Raw genomic sequence first — 15,136 nt, forward strand, 5'->3', positions numbered from 1 at the left:
CAGCCCTTTGTATTTTTCATGAAGCTTAAAGGAGATTAATGGGACAATCAGGATATTACAGATGAAAACCACACGCATTTCAAAAGAGGCTGTGATAAATGACTGAGAAGTCTGCAGACTAGGTGGGAACAGGACAGGGAAGAGGTGGGAATTGGGAAACTCCTCTCCATGGGCTCTGTCCTAGTCCCACTATGACACCCTGGGAAGGCATTCACCCCTATCCTGAGACCCACTGAACAAAAGAATAAGCCCCATCATTGAGCAGTGGTGAGGTCCAAGGGGGCAATATTGGAAGCAAACACCCCAAAAATGATCAAGTTCTACTCCAATGGCTCACATTATTAAGCAGTTCAATCAACATAGTTATTATTAATAATGGCTATCATTTATCAGGTGTCTGCTATAGGTCAGGCAATATAGACGCAATGACGCTAAGGCTCATAGCAGCCCAACAAGACATATAAGACATGTCTAATTATCCTTACTGCTTGTGCTCACTTGCTGCTGTTTCATTTTCCACATACTAACTCATTTAATCCTGACAAGAACCCTATAATGTGGATATTATTCTCATTCTTATTTTATAGATGAAACAATTGAGGCCAAAGAGATAAAGTGAAAGACATCACCCTCCCAGGTAGAATAGAGGGCCACCTAACAAAAGGACACATCAGGAAACAACCCCTTGAATGAAAGGTTAGAACTGGGTGACCATTCCTGATCCAGGTCTAGTAAATGGCAGTGCTGGGACATGAACCAAGGTGAAACAATGGGTGTACACTGAGGCTCAAGGTCCAGTGGAAGTCAACTTATCCACCATCTTGGACCTATTTGGTTCTAATCAGTTTATGTCACATCCTAGTGCTATGTCATTCTTTTAAAGGGTGTGCCTTAACCCCTTCCCTCCTGTTTCACAGTCACAGCTTGGAGACAGGCTCAGACTCAGGCAGTCTGTCTACAGTTAGGATTCCTCACCTCCATGCCACATCCATAGAAAGTGAAGTCGCTCAGTCATGTCCAACTCTTTGTGACCCCATGGACTGTAGCCCACCAGGCTCCTCCATCCATGGGATTCTCCAGGCAAGAATACTGGAGTGGGTTGCCATTTCCTTCTCCATACTGCCTCTTAAAAAGTGACAGCACCACCAACTTGAAACTGGGCCTGCCCACCTCCAACTACTCAGCCTTCCTGGAGCCACCCTGCCTTGGCTATATGATCCATAATCTGCCATGTCTGGCTAATGGCCTTGCATGTTCCTTCCTCTCATCACTGCAAAACATCTTGGGAAGCCCTCTTTTTCACCATTCTATGACAGAATAAATTTAGCTCCTCCACTAGAAAGGTGAGAGTGGTGGTCTTGGAGGTTGGGAAGAGTTTTAGAAAATGCTGTCAGTTTTCTTTTTAACCCTCTTTTAAGAAAGACATTCTGATGATGGCCTCAAAAATTAGTTGCTCTGAAGTTCTAGACCATTCTGGGTGTTATTTATGCCTTCCTCCTCACAGAACCCTGGTCTGCCCACAAAATTCATTATATTCTAAAAGAGAGTGGGTGTCCTCAGACCAAGTCAAACCAAGCTGGACAGAGGACAAACTAGGATGAGACAACAGAAAGAAGAAAGTAGTTCGTGGTTGGATTGCCCAAGGTCAAGCCTAGAGTTAGAGCATCCAGATTTATGAGCAGTAGGTATATGCTATCTTCCCTGATCAAAAGATAGAGAATGTACAAACTTGAGTTCTGTAGTGAACATTCTTTAAAGCTTTCCCAGAATCCACTGTCCACTTCCTTCTTCCACCAGCCCACAAAATTCCACTTGAGGATTCATGTCGTTCCAGAGAAACCGACCCCATCAGTGTGTTCTGTCTCTTGCCACAGTAATTGGCTCAGGGCTGAGCACCAGTGACCTAGGCCAGTCCAATCAGAGTGACTCTTGGGTCTCTGGCTGGGAAAGTTGGAAAAAAACCACCTTTCCTTCCAGGTGGGCATAACAAAGGATGACACTGTCCTAGAAGATTTGTTAGTCATCTCAGGGCTCCAAAAGGAGCCAGCCTTTGATTAAAAAAAAAAAAAAAAGATTATATATATATATATATATATATATATATATATATATATATAATTGCATAAGACAGAATGGGGAGATGGAAGAAATTAGACCCTGGGTGAGAGTACTCAACCAACAGATCAAGGCTCGCCCTATACCAGCCCTAATTCTGTGAATTTTTTTTTCAATAAGATGAGACACCAAATCCCCTTTATTGTTTAAACTACCTTGTATAGTGGTTCTTCTTTGCAAATGAAAGCATCTGGACTAATACAAATGTATATCATTTTGGCCTTGCAGTAAAATGAGAAGGCAGAGTCCAAGATGATATTACATTTCCTGAAACTAGCAGCTCCAACTCATACAAAACTCATGCATAACTCAGTTAAAGGACAAATTCCCTCTGTACTGTATCCTCATGGGAAGCTCCTACTCACTCATCAAGGCCTAGCTCAAATGTCCCTTCCTGCCTCCAAAACTACACTCAGGCAAAATTAATCACTTCCTTCTATTTTATTTTTTATTCCCATAGAAGCATATTACTCATTCTTTTATGTAACTACAAACACACAGCAGTTCCTTACTGCTCAAGGGCAGAGAACATGGCTTATGTATCCCTTCTATAAGCATCAAGCCCAGGCCAAGACACAAGCTTTCTGCCTGCTCCAGGCTGAGTGGCCTTTGACAGGTCACAGAACACTCTGACCCTGTTTCCTCTCCAGAAAAATGGGGCTAAGTGTGTATCTCACAGGATTTTGGGGGAAGAACTGACTTAATGTTTATAGAACATACACACAACTGTCCAGGACATAGTAAGGACTCAATAATAGGCAAGTATAGGTATTTCATAAAAATGTATTCAATTAATAAAATTAAATAATTTCAAATGTGAAACTGGATGGATAGACAGACACAGACAGACAGGCAGATAGATAGATAATTTTTTAAATCTCCAATAGTTATCAACTCTCAACTGATAGTTTAAAATTAATAATAATCATACTGGGTGGAAGCAATTTGTTAGCTGCAGTTGGGGAAGAAATGTGGAGAGAGATTGCCTTGCTGTATATACACCAGATCAACTTGGTAAATTAGGCTCTGCATGCTCAATTTCCAGTATCTAGAAACAAGATGGCAGGACTGCACTAGCAACTGAGATACTCTGTAGATATCCAAACAGGAACACATTGACTAACAGGATCAGCTGGCAAACATGGATCACCCCAGGGTTGACCCCTCAAACCTACCTGACCAAGTCATGTCATAGTGGATAGCTATTTCTTTACCTGCCTAGCATACATGATCCCTCTGGTAAGAAAACAATCCCTCATTCTCAATCTTTGTGGTTCAGTGAGGGCCCTGCCCCCACTCTCCAGTTCCAGGAGTGGGTGTACACCAAGATGACCCAATCAGACCAGCAGACCCATCTTCCTGGCCACAGTAATTGGTTCAAAAACAAACATGTGAACCAACCTGTTCTAGTAAGAGTCGGTTTTGGTTATTTTTGCTGGAACTTCTGTATTTAAAAAAGAAATTGCCTTTTCATTGAGAGTTAAGGGTAAGAAGTGAATGTGAAATGCATTTGACTTTGTTGCAGAAAGTATAAAACCATCACAGAGGTACAAATGTGATATGGAAGGTGATTGGAGTGAACCAGGAAGAACATGGACTTGGAGCCATCCTCCAAGTGCCTGGGGTCAGCTAGACAGAAAGCCAAACCTAACCTCTGAGGTTTCCAGTTACCAGAGTTATCCAATCCCTAGTCAGCCTTTCCTTTTTGTTTTTATTTTTGTTTTTGCTTAAGCAGCTTGAACCAGATTTCTCTCATTTGCATAAAATAAAGCCCCAAATGATACATGCATGCACTCACACTGGTAAGACTTTCCAACCCTTTGCTCCCAGGCTTTGCACCCTGACACTCTTGGGTTTTGGGAGGATCCAGAGAGGGTCTGCTTGGCTCTGCTTAGGTAGAGCTCCCTGAAAAGGAGACATGATAAATTCAGCCTTGATTTAAAAATCTGGTCTTATAGGTTCCATTCAGCACTTCTCCTTCTCTATCCAATAGGTTTCTCTTGAGCTGAATAAAGAATCATTTTATAAGTAAACATCTTCACTGCTTATCCAGCAGATTTCTCCTCTTTATTGGAAAATGCAATTTATTTTAAAAATTAAATTCCCCATGGGATGCAGTCATTTAAATTGAGGGAAAAGCTAGTATTTCTTCAACTTCAGCTTGCTGTATCCAAAGGGATGTTTTATGGATTCTAGAAACTTCCAAAGTTATGAAGACAGCCCTCAGGTTTACTCCTGGGTTCAGATTCTCTTCATTACTTAAAACAACATGCAAAGGATGAATCACAAGAATAATCTGAAGAAATGCAGAAAGAACCACCTAGGAACTCAAAGCTTAAGAAAGAAAGAGAAGGGACTTCCCTGGTGGTCCAGTAGCTAAGACTCCATGCTCCCAATGCAAGGGGCCCAAGTTCGATCCCTGGTCAGGGAACTAGATCCTACATGCTGCAACTAAGACTTCGCATGGACAAATAAAATAAATAAATATTTTAAAAAAGAAAGAAAGAGGAACTTAAGGATAAAAAGCAAGATGAGATGAAGTGGACTGGCATCTCTGAAAATACCATGTCCCAAAATCAGCTTAGAGTTCGAGAGAGCTGCAGGATGATCAGACTCGGGATAGAAAGAAATGTTTTAGTTCCCGAGTCTATTTTCCAAATGAAACATTTAAGCACAAGATGAGAAAAAGCATGTAAGTAGAAGAGCTCTCTCCAAGAGGTGGGCAATCTAAGGAGGAACAGTGAGGATCAGCTGAGAACCGACCCCCAGGACTCCCTGCAGCCCAGCTGATGGTCACGGAACCAGTGCTCCCTCCATACTGTTCTCCATCACCCCCCAGAACTCTAGCTGAGATGCAGCTGCACTCATCAGACGTTCTTCCAGGAAGCTTTCGGGATGAGACAAGTCTTCTTCCACTGGAATCTTCTGTAGGCACGCATAGTCAAGAGTAGGACTTCACTTACTGACCTTCTGCAATAGATCTGGTTAAACAGAGGTAACAATCTCCTTCCCCACTTTTCTACACCCACCTCCACCACTACTCCCCACCCTGAGCAGGATGTAAACTATGAACCCATATCTCCCAAGCCTTCCCATCTGGAACATGGCACCAGGACACTTCCTAGGACCTAATAAATGATTGCCTCCCCCTGCCCTTGGACTCATCTATTCTTTTCCTTCTCAGAGGCTCCAGGGACCTGGCCCTCCAGCATCTTTCTCCAGACAGCCCTCTTCCTCCAGGAGCCTACCAAGGAGGACACGCTCTACCACCCTGACACTCAACCTAGACTTCTCCAAGACAAGTCCACAAATACCTTTGAGGATTGTTACTGCTATACCCACATGGAGGGAGTGATAAAGTATCAAAAACTAGAGTGAGTTTATAAAGAAAGAGGAAATGTTCTACATCATTATAAAATATTTGCAGGACCTTCATATACTTAGACATGAATGTATGCCTGCTTCTTCTCCTCTCATCCCACCACCTTCATCGATCTCTTCATCTGACTTGCTTCATCTTGTTTTAAAGCCATCCTCAGTTAAGCCTCCCCTCTTTTAGAATATGAGCAGCCCATCCTCCATTCCCCCTTAATACTAAAAGTAAGCCCCATTTTCAATGTGTGCCCAGACCACTTCCTTAAGCTCTCACTTCTGAAGGTAACAGGGGCCAAGTGAGGCGCTTCCTCTAGGAAGACCCATTCATATCCCAGAGGAGGTGATGTTCTGTGTGCTTTTCCCATTATGCTCAGGATTGGCCATCTAAGACTTGTTCCAACCTGGAAAGGCAGAAATGTGTTCACTGCCCAGCAGGTGCTTACAACCCGCAATTCTGTGGTGAGAGCCTTCTTCACATCTCCTGGGTGCAAATCCTCTTGCTCAAGTCTGTTGGGTATCACGGCACACAGAGGTCCCCTGGTCCTGTACCTGCAGCGTGGGAGCAGCAGGAAGGCCTCCCCAGCAGGAGGAAGGGCAGGTAAACGAGGGTGCAGTGTCTAAGCCAGGGTGGCAATGACATAGCTGCTGCTGTCTGAGTGTTTCAACGGGTGCTGCTTATTTGAATGTGGCATCTGCCAAGGCTCAGTGGAGGATGACAGATGTCTCTCTGCTCCAGGAACAAACAGCATAGCCCTGTGGGGGTGACACAGACAGGCTCAGCCAAATCAGACTGGAGACGTGCAATTCTCTGAGAACCATCAAAAGACAGCGTGGAGGGATCCAGAATCTACCACACACCTGCTCCCCTAAAAAAAGCCTGTTCTCATTATGAAACCTGAGAAGTGCCAACTCCAGGAACAAGTGTGCGGGAGTCAAGGTGGCCTCATTCATTACCAGATGAACCGCTCATTCAAGAAAGACTTGAGGTGTACCCAGGCAAGGGGCCCCTCATATACTCAACCCCTAAGTGAGCTCCCACGGGAATCTCAGCTCCAGGGGTGACATCATTAAGCCGATGAATTGAGCCTCACCCTAAGTCAGCCTAATTCTGTGCTTTTCAATTGCATAAGACAATAAAACTACATATATGCTCATTTCTGCACATCCAGCACCTAGACGAGTGCCCATTGTTGCTCATTGGCTGACTACTGAATAAACAAAACACCAAGGAGGAAAAGCAATGGGAACCAAAGATATAAAAAAGAAACAACTATGGGCAAATGATAATAAGGAGCATTAATAATTCCCACTACAAGGAAAGGGAGAATAATCTACGTATACAAGAGTAGAAACTTACTGTGTATGCTGAATTATGCCAGTGGTATTTTAAATATTTCACAGGACTAAGCACAGAAGAAGAGATCATCCTATGCTTAAAAGAGTTCTCAGTCTTGTCTTAGAAAAAAAGGAGAAAGACATGTATAAAGTTGTAGGGAGACTGATGTAGCTGATGTTCTAGAATAAGGTCTGGAGCCATGATACTGGGGCAGGCAGGGAAGACTTCCCAGAGGAGGTGACAGTAAGTGGGCCTTGGAGGAAGGATGAGAGCCTGGGGGAGAGTCAGGGTAGCCACTGTAGACAGAGAGAGCAGATTCCAAGAACTGTCCCCTCTGTGAACCCAAGGGCCAGAGAGCTGCTAGCCCCCCAGTCCTCCCAGGGATGGGGAGGCCCAGCTCTTGGTGAAGTATCAGGCTTTGTCCAGGCTAAGGAAGCCCTCCTGGTTCAGGTCTGATGGTCTCAGGCAAGCCAGGAGTCAAGGCTAGCAGGATCTCACTCCACCTTGACCTCTGCAGTACCAGGGTGGGCACTCTGCTCCCCTCAGACCACTGTAAGATGTATATTCCCCTGAGCACCGGGTGGAGGGGATGGGCACCCTCTGCACTTTTGCAGTCTTTAGTCTTCTTTTTCTCATTTTTCTTGCTTCTTCTCACCTTCCTATCCATTTTCCAGATGTGTTTCTCAGGCCTCCAAAAGAAAAACTAGGAGTAGCTGGGTCAGGCTGCCTCGAGCCTCTTCATGTCCAGCACTTTCTCGAGTCTGCAGCCCAGCTCAGACAATGGCACACAGGGGGCTCTGTGCAGACACGTGGGGGTAGGGGGAATTAATCCCCCAGGTAGGTAGGAATTAAAGAGCCAGGGCGTTAGTGCGGTCAGGGGTCTGAGCCTCCTCACTGCCAGAAGGGGGAGCTGGAAGGATCTGAAGCCCTGCCACTTTCAGGGGGTCTTCTGAGTAAGTGACCCTGGGTCTCCGTGAGTTATGGGTCAGAACGCCCCAGTGGACAGAGCTGGGCTTGGGGTCACCGAGATGTGGGCATAAGCTGCAGCTCACTCATCTTCCCGCTGCTGATTGTAGGCAGTCACTCAGCCTCTCTGAGCATTAACTTTCTCACCTGTAAAGTGAGTATCATGCCTGTCTCACAGGGATATTGCTAGAATTAAATGACATGGGGTCTACATTAGCACAAAACAGGAGAGTAGTAAATGACAGATATTTTAACTATTACTGGTATTATGATCATCACCATCATCATCATCAAGGTTAGACACATCTCAGACAAGGCCCCTGGCTGCCCAACTCTGAAGCCAGAGCCCTTTGCTCCAGCGGACGTGAAGGCGAAGGTGGCCCTGAAGTGGAGCAGGCCTGGAGGAGTCCCAGTGTGTGCCCCTAAATCCCAGACCTCCCTCCTAGGGAGGTCACTGTGCCACACGCCTAGGATTCCATCTTTGCCCCAGGAGTGAGGAAGCTGGCTAGCCCTGGATATGCCAGCAGCAAAGAACAGGAAGGCAGAGCAGGAAAGCACAGGAACTAATGAGATTCTGAAAGCATGAAGATTAGAGACAATTGGGAGGGTGTTGCCACCTAATTGTTCCAGCACCTCCCACTGCAAACGGCAGACAAACTGCAAGGAGGAGCAGGAGGAGGAGAGCCGGAGGGGCCCGACGTCCCAGCGCTGGCCTCAGCTGGGAGCGGCTCGAGGGACTCTCGTGGCTAGGCAGGACAGTGACCTCTGCTCCCTCTGCCCATGTGGTCCATTCTGGGGGCCAAGAGATGCACCCCAGCTAATTCTGGGCTTTAAGGAGCAGGGATTAGAGGGCCCAGATGCACACCCAAGCAGGGAGCAGCACACCCAGGCACTCCCTCAACCGTGCAAATGGAAGCGGGTGACGTGGTCTCCGGAAATATTGTTTCTGACCCAGCCCAGGCAAAGTGTGGCTTGCTTGTCAGTTCCCTGAGAGCTGAGCCCACTTGCGGCTAAGCTAGGACCAAGGTCTCCCTTAGCAGGCTGCTGGCTGTCCATTCGCACCTCAGCCTCCTCCCCTGTGCTCTCTCCTCCCTAAAGAACTTTCACATCCATTAACTCACACCAGCGCCCAGCAGGCTGGCAAGGGCAGACCAACAAGGCAGGCATGCTGACCCTGCTTCACTGGGGAGAAAAGGACAGCCCACTCACAGGCCAAAGGCAATACTCGTATCCTCCCAATCCAATGCCCCTTCACTGTACCCTCCCAAGGACAGTGTCCTAGCATCAGGCCAAGCTTGGGAGGAACACATCACAGACCCTCTCCCCCACATTACACACATGCAAGAAGCTGGAATGGTCTAAGAGACAACATAGAAACAGCCAGAAAGATCTGAACCCAAATCCAGTTCTACCTTGAGTCTTAGTTTGTTCAAGCACCTATAACAAAAATAAACTGCACACATTTATTTCTCACAGTTCCAGAGGCTGGGAAGTCCAAGATCAAGGTGTCGGCAGGTGTAGTATGTATGTATGTAGTATGTAGTATGTATGTATGTAGTATGTGGCGAAAGACTGCCTCCTGGTTCATAGATGGTCATCTTTTTTTGTGTCCTCACATGGTGGAAAGGGCAAGGCAGCTCTCTGGGACCTCTTTTATAAGGGCACTAATCCCAAGAGAGCTCTGTCCTTATGCCCTACTCACTTCCTAAAAGCCCTACCTCCAAGTACCATTGACGGTGGGGAGAAGATTTCAACATATGAATTTTGGGGGTGGAAGGGACACAGACATTCAATCTATATCAACCTTTTCTTGCCCATGTGAATTTGGGTGCATTATGTAACCACTCTGAGTCTCAACTGTTTCATATAAAAAATGGACCATCACTGGGAAGGATAAATGTGATGGCCTGAGGAAAGGCCAGAGCCTGGAAGATAGCAGACTCTGAATAAATGTGAGAGCTTCTTCAGAAGGATCATGGCCACCATTCTGCCTCAGACCTGGCTGCCCTGCTTATAGGGCAGCTACAGTCTTGCAGAACCTGGAGCCACTGCCCATCTGCCTGAGTCAGCCTTATCTCACTCTGCCACACCCGCGCTTCCAAGAAGGGACTCTCCCCTGGATAGTTAGCTTATAAAGAGATATGCATCTGTCCAAGGGGCTTTTGATGAATGTCTCCCTGGACTCCTTGCAGATATAAAGAGGAGGAACATTCAGAAAAAAAAGAGTCGCCGCTTCTCTCCAGACCAAGCCAGTCCACTGATCAGGCTGCAGTGGGCACAGAGAACATATGTTCCCTTCAGAGTGTTTAGGGTCCTCCTGTCAGAGGAGAGGGACACAACTGACTTAGTTTGAATGACCTTTTTTTTTTACCCTGAAAAATACAGGGTGAACTTCCTTAACCCAGTTTATTCCAGCTGATGCCACAGACTCACGATTCCTCTTCCAATCAACAGTAGAATCAAATCATCAAGCTGGAATTATCCAGTTCAGGCCATACAGATAACAACTTCTGGATTCTCACTTCTAGGGAGTTCCAAGACAAGGGGAAGTCTATGGCTTCAGTCAGGCAGAACCCTACAGAATCCAGAGACTTCAGCATCTCTGAGTTGCCCCCAGCTCCATGAAAGACCAGAGTCAGGCAGCACCAAAGACTATTAACAATGGCCACCAGCCTTGCCTTCTGCCAGCCCTCAGCACTGAGTGCATGAGTTCATCCCATAAGGAGGCACTGTATTCCTAGTAACCATTTATTCAGTCCAACTGAGTCCTAATAACTAGAATTACATTACTTCTTTGCTTAAAACCCTTCTATGGCTTGCTGTGACTCCCAGGATAACATAGCATGCCCATGTGCTCTTGCCCTTCTCTCTTGCTGCTTTTCAGCCAGGCCACTCCTTGTTCACTACACTTGGATCCCCCTGGCTTTATTTTTCCTTCCTTGAACATGTGTACTCAGGACTGGATACATGTACTTTCTCCTCTTTGCCCAGTTAATTCCCACATCCCGCCTTCCTTTCTGGTCTCAGCTCAAAGGCTGCTGCTTCAATTCCTTAACTATTCCCCAGGACAAGTTGTCCCCACCATCTTCTCTCTTCCAGGTCTTTTAAAAACAGACTGATCAATATGTATGATTGTACATTTCTAGATTCATTTTCCTCTTCTTCCCTACCATGTAAGCTCTAGGACACCCAGGACAATATCTAATTTTCTCTACCAGCTCTCATAATACCTGATGCCTAGCAGATTCTCAATGATCTTTGATGAACACATGTATTCCTTTATTCATTCCACTCTCTAAATTCTGACTTCACATTTAATCAAAGAGCTTCAATGAACCATGAATTAAGAAACCACTGTCTACTGAGCACTGTCCTAGAGAAATACATGAGCTCATTTGTATTTGTAGTTAGTAACGCTGCCATTTTTAAATGAGTAAATCCTGACTCCAAGAAGCTAAGTAACTTTTACAAGTCATAGAACCAGCAAGTGGCTAAACCAAAATTGGAAGCCCTGGCTCATAACTTCTTTCTTTTTCCACCATATAACAGAAGTGATAATCACTTGGGTGCCCGGAATGAATGGGGAGCAAGTCTTAACCGTGTTTGTGTCCAAACCTCTAGCAGCCGGAATTGGCCCCAGTGTGGCCTGGTTCCTCCACCACAGCAGAGGGGGCTGCTTGGACAATGAACTAGAATTGGCATGTTTACCTGCCTCTGATTAACCAGAGTTTTTATTTGACAGCAGTTGCTGAAATAACTGAGGCTATAAATAAATAGGAACTGGGCTAGAATCTGAACCTGCTTTCAAAGCAGGTTTCCAAAGGAGCTACACAAAATCCAATCTGCTCAGGGGGAAAAAATGGAACAAGGGAAAAAAGGCTTTCATCTCTGTGGTATGTTAACTAAGGATTAATTGAGGTTGTATGCTACAAGGAAGCTAGTGTTGAGAAGTCATTGTCAAGAAAATTGAGGTGCAAGAACCAACTGCAGAGAAGAATCATCTAAGGTTATCAACCAAAGCACAGCTGAGGGCAGTGACACTTGGAGCAAACAACAGAGGCATGAAATGTCACACCCCAATATCTCAACGTAGGAAATAGGTCCCACTTGTCCTGCAGATCCCTGGCTCTTCTCACTGCCATCCTTGGGCAGGCAATGGCAATTCAGGGACATCTTCCACTCCCAAGCCTTGAACAGCACAGATACCATTTCCAGGGACCTACTAGAGACAAGGTTTTCATTGATTTGTTCAAGATCTCTCAACAAGGTAGCTGTCAGCTGCAGGAGGACTGAAGCCTGAATGGTTTGACTCTAATGAGCCTCTTATTCAACACTGGAACTTTCATGAGGACCTCCTCTAATTGGAGGCAGAGAAAAGACAATTAGGAGTAGGTGATAACATGGCTTTCTGCAGGTTCACCACGTGACAAAGTGCCATCATGTACTTGAACCTAAATTCGACAGTCACATGTGTGAGTTTGCAGCTGACTACCCAGTAGAGTCCCGAGGATCTGCTCCCTAAGCTTGGTGTGTTGCGATGGTTCAGACCACTTGATATGCCTCTCGTGGGGACCCCGGGGGCTCTGGTAGCTGAGAAACCTGCTTCTGCCTTACTCTTGCACTAACAAGCTCTATGACCTTAACCTTCCAGGGTCTCGTGATTATTACCTGCAAGATACGGAGATGAACCTCTGCCTAGGATCCCACAAAAACTATAGGGTATTTAAAGAGCATAATACACAAGAGCTTTGAGAAAAGTAGAAAACTCTGACAGACTATGCTTAGATAAATAATGCAGTGTATCTTCCTTGGATTCTCCTAACCTCTGGAGTTAGTTCCAAGGAAACACTTTGCAAAGTGTTAGTCACCAACAATTGATGAAGTGTTAGTTCAAGTCTTTTGCCATATTTCAATCAGGTTGTCTTCTTGCTACTGTGTTTTAATATTTCTTTATATGTCCTGGCTATATATGAAGTCCTTTGTGAAATATGTGATTTTTAAGTATCTTCTCACAGTATGTAACCGGTCTTTCCATTCTCAAAATAGTGTCTTTCACAGAGCAAAAGTTTTTAATTCTGACAAAGTCCAACTGATCCATTTTTCTTGTATAAATTGTCTTTTTGATGTCATGCCTAAGAACTCTTTGCCTAACCACAAGCCACAAAGATATCCCTCTGTTTTCTTCTAAAAGTTTTATAGTTTTACATTTATATATGTGGTCCATTTTGAGCAAATTTTTGTACGAGTATGAAGTTTAGGTCGTTTTTTATTTTTTTTATTTTAGATGTCCAATTTTTTAAACTTATTTCTAGAAAATATTATCCTTTCTTCATCAAATTGTCTTTAAACCTCTGTCAAGAAACAATTTTGATGTGGGTCTATTTTTGGACTCTATTCTGTTCCATTGACCTACATGTCTATTTCTTTGCCAATACCACATTGTCTTTATTCCCTGGTGGCTCAGAGGTTAAAGCGTCTGCCTGCAATGCGGAAGACCTAGGTTCGATCCCTGGGTTGGGAAGATCCCCTGGAGAAGGAAATGGCAACCCACTCCAGTATTCTTGCCTGGAGAATCCCATGGATAGGGGAGCCTGGTGGGCTATAGTCCACGGGGTCGCAAAGAGTCGGACACGACTGAGCAACTTTATTTCTATAGTCTATAACAAATCTTAAAATCAGGTAATGTGATCTTTCCAAACATATTCTTTCTCAAAATTATCTTAGCTATTCCAGCTACTTGCCTCTTCACAGATGTTAGAAATCGGCTTATTTTTACCTATAAAAAGTCCTGCTTAGATTTTGATTTGAAATCCGTAGAGAAATTGAGGAAGAACTGACATATTTATGTATAAATCTTCCAGTCCATGGACATGGGATGTCTTGCCATTTCTTTAAGTCTTCATAATCTTCATTTTAACAAGATTTCCAGGTAAACTCTGAACATCAGAGTTTGAGAAGCACTCTGTTCTAGAGTAGAAATCACAACAACGTCCTCTGGGAAAATTTACAATACATGGCTGTCTGGATCCCCTCTAGACCAACTGAGTAAGAATATCTGAAGGTGGGGCTTCTCTGATAGCTCAGCTGGTAAATGCAGGAGACCCCGGTTCCTACACCTGGGTCAGGAAGATCCACTGGAGAAGGGATAGGCTACCCACTCCAGTATTCTTGGGCTTCCGTTGTTGCTCAGCTGGTGAAGAATCTTCCTGCAATGCGGGAGACCTGGCTTTGATCCCTGGGTTGGGAAGATTCCCTGGAGAAGGGAAAAGCTATCCACTCCAGTATTCTGGCCTGGAGAATTCCATGGACTGTATAGTCCATGGGGTTGCAGAGTCAGACACGACTGAGTGACTTTCACTTTCCCTTTCATCTGAAGGTGGGCTTAGACACTGGAATTTTTTTTTAAAGTCTCCAGGTGATTCCAAGCATCTGACAGGTGTGAACCCCTACTCTAGACTAAGGTGAGGGCTTATCAGAATCTGGGCTCCTGTCAGTCTGGTTGATGAACACTAAGTAAGTCTGATTGAGGCCACTGGTCCACTGCTTCTTAGCCCCACTGCACTTTAGAATCACCTGAGGACAGGAGTCATCTCACTGAAAAATTTTAAGGAACAATTCTGACTGATGGCTTTACCTAACTCCTTCTATTGGTCTAATGTGTTTCCTATACTTGAAGGTTGCCTTTCTCTACCCACCCCAGGAAGTGGAGCAAGATTCCAGAAGCCCATCCTCTTGCTGCCTCTTATCTTCACAAATCTCTCTGGAAGTTACTGAGGCAGCAGGAGACAGAGGAGAGAGAGAACATGTGTGGGCACAAGAGAAATGTCCAATTGCGTAAGTCTGATCAATAAGATCCACGACCCAAAATACTTAGGGAACATCTTTTGCTTTCATATCCACCTCCTTCCCCTGCTGAGTCAGAAAAACAGTTCCATATTTGAGAGAAAAACCCTCCTCTAATCTCTAAGGGCAAACGGAAGTTTTGCTGTATCTTTTTCTGTGGCTCTTTGTAAAGGTTAAATGCATGTCTCAGCTACGGCAAGGTGGGACATGACATATTGGTCCCCCAGATATGAACCAATCGGATGCTGCCTGAAGAACACTCTGTTTCTGTTATCTTTTAATGGATTTGGGGGAGAGAGGAGCTGATGTAGATAAAACAGATGTAAAACTTAATGCTTCCATTTTGGATAGGCACCAACCCCTGCAAGCCAAAAATAGACATAACGCATCAATAATATTTCTCTTTTAAGCTGCGGGTCCTTTGGGGAGTTTGCAAACGTTCACAGATGACAGAAAAGCAGAACGATGAAAAGGTAGAAGCTGCATGCTAGCCCCCAGGTT

General features: G+C 44.9%; 1 protein-coding gene and 1 non-coding gene across 12 annotated transcripts in view; one reads left to right on the forward strand and one right to left on the reverse strand.

Annotated features, from left to right (window-relative positions):
- Nucleotides 1-15,136, reverse strand: part of KCNMA1 (potassium calcium-activated channel subfamily M alpha 1) — a 748,888-nt gene that overhangs the window by 479,671 nt on the left and 254,081 nt on the right. The window lies entirely within an intron of this gene.
- Nucleotides 13,242-13,313, forward strand: TRNAC-GCA. Its single transcript has one exon. It is a non-coding gene; the product is annotated as a tRNA-Cys (tRNA).

The sequence above is a fragment of the Cervus elaphus genome, chromosome 15 (genome assembly GCF_910594005.1).
Source record: "Cervus elaphus chromosome 15, mCerEla1.1, whole genome shotgun sequence".
NCBI lineage: Eukaryota > Metazoa > Chordata > Mammalia > Artiodactyla > Cervidae > Cervus > Cervus elaphus.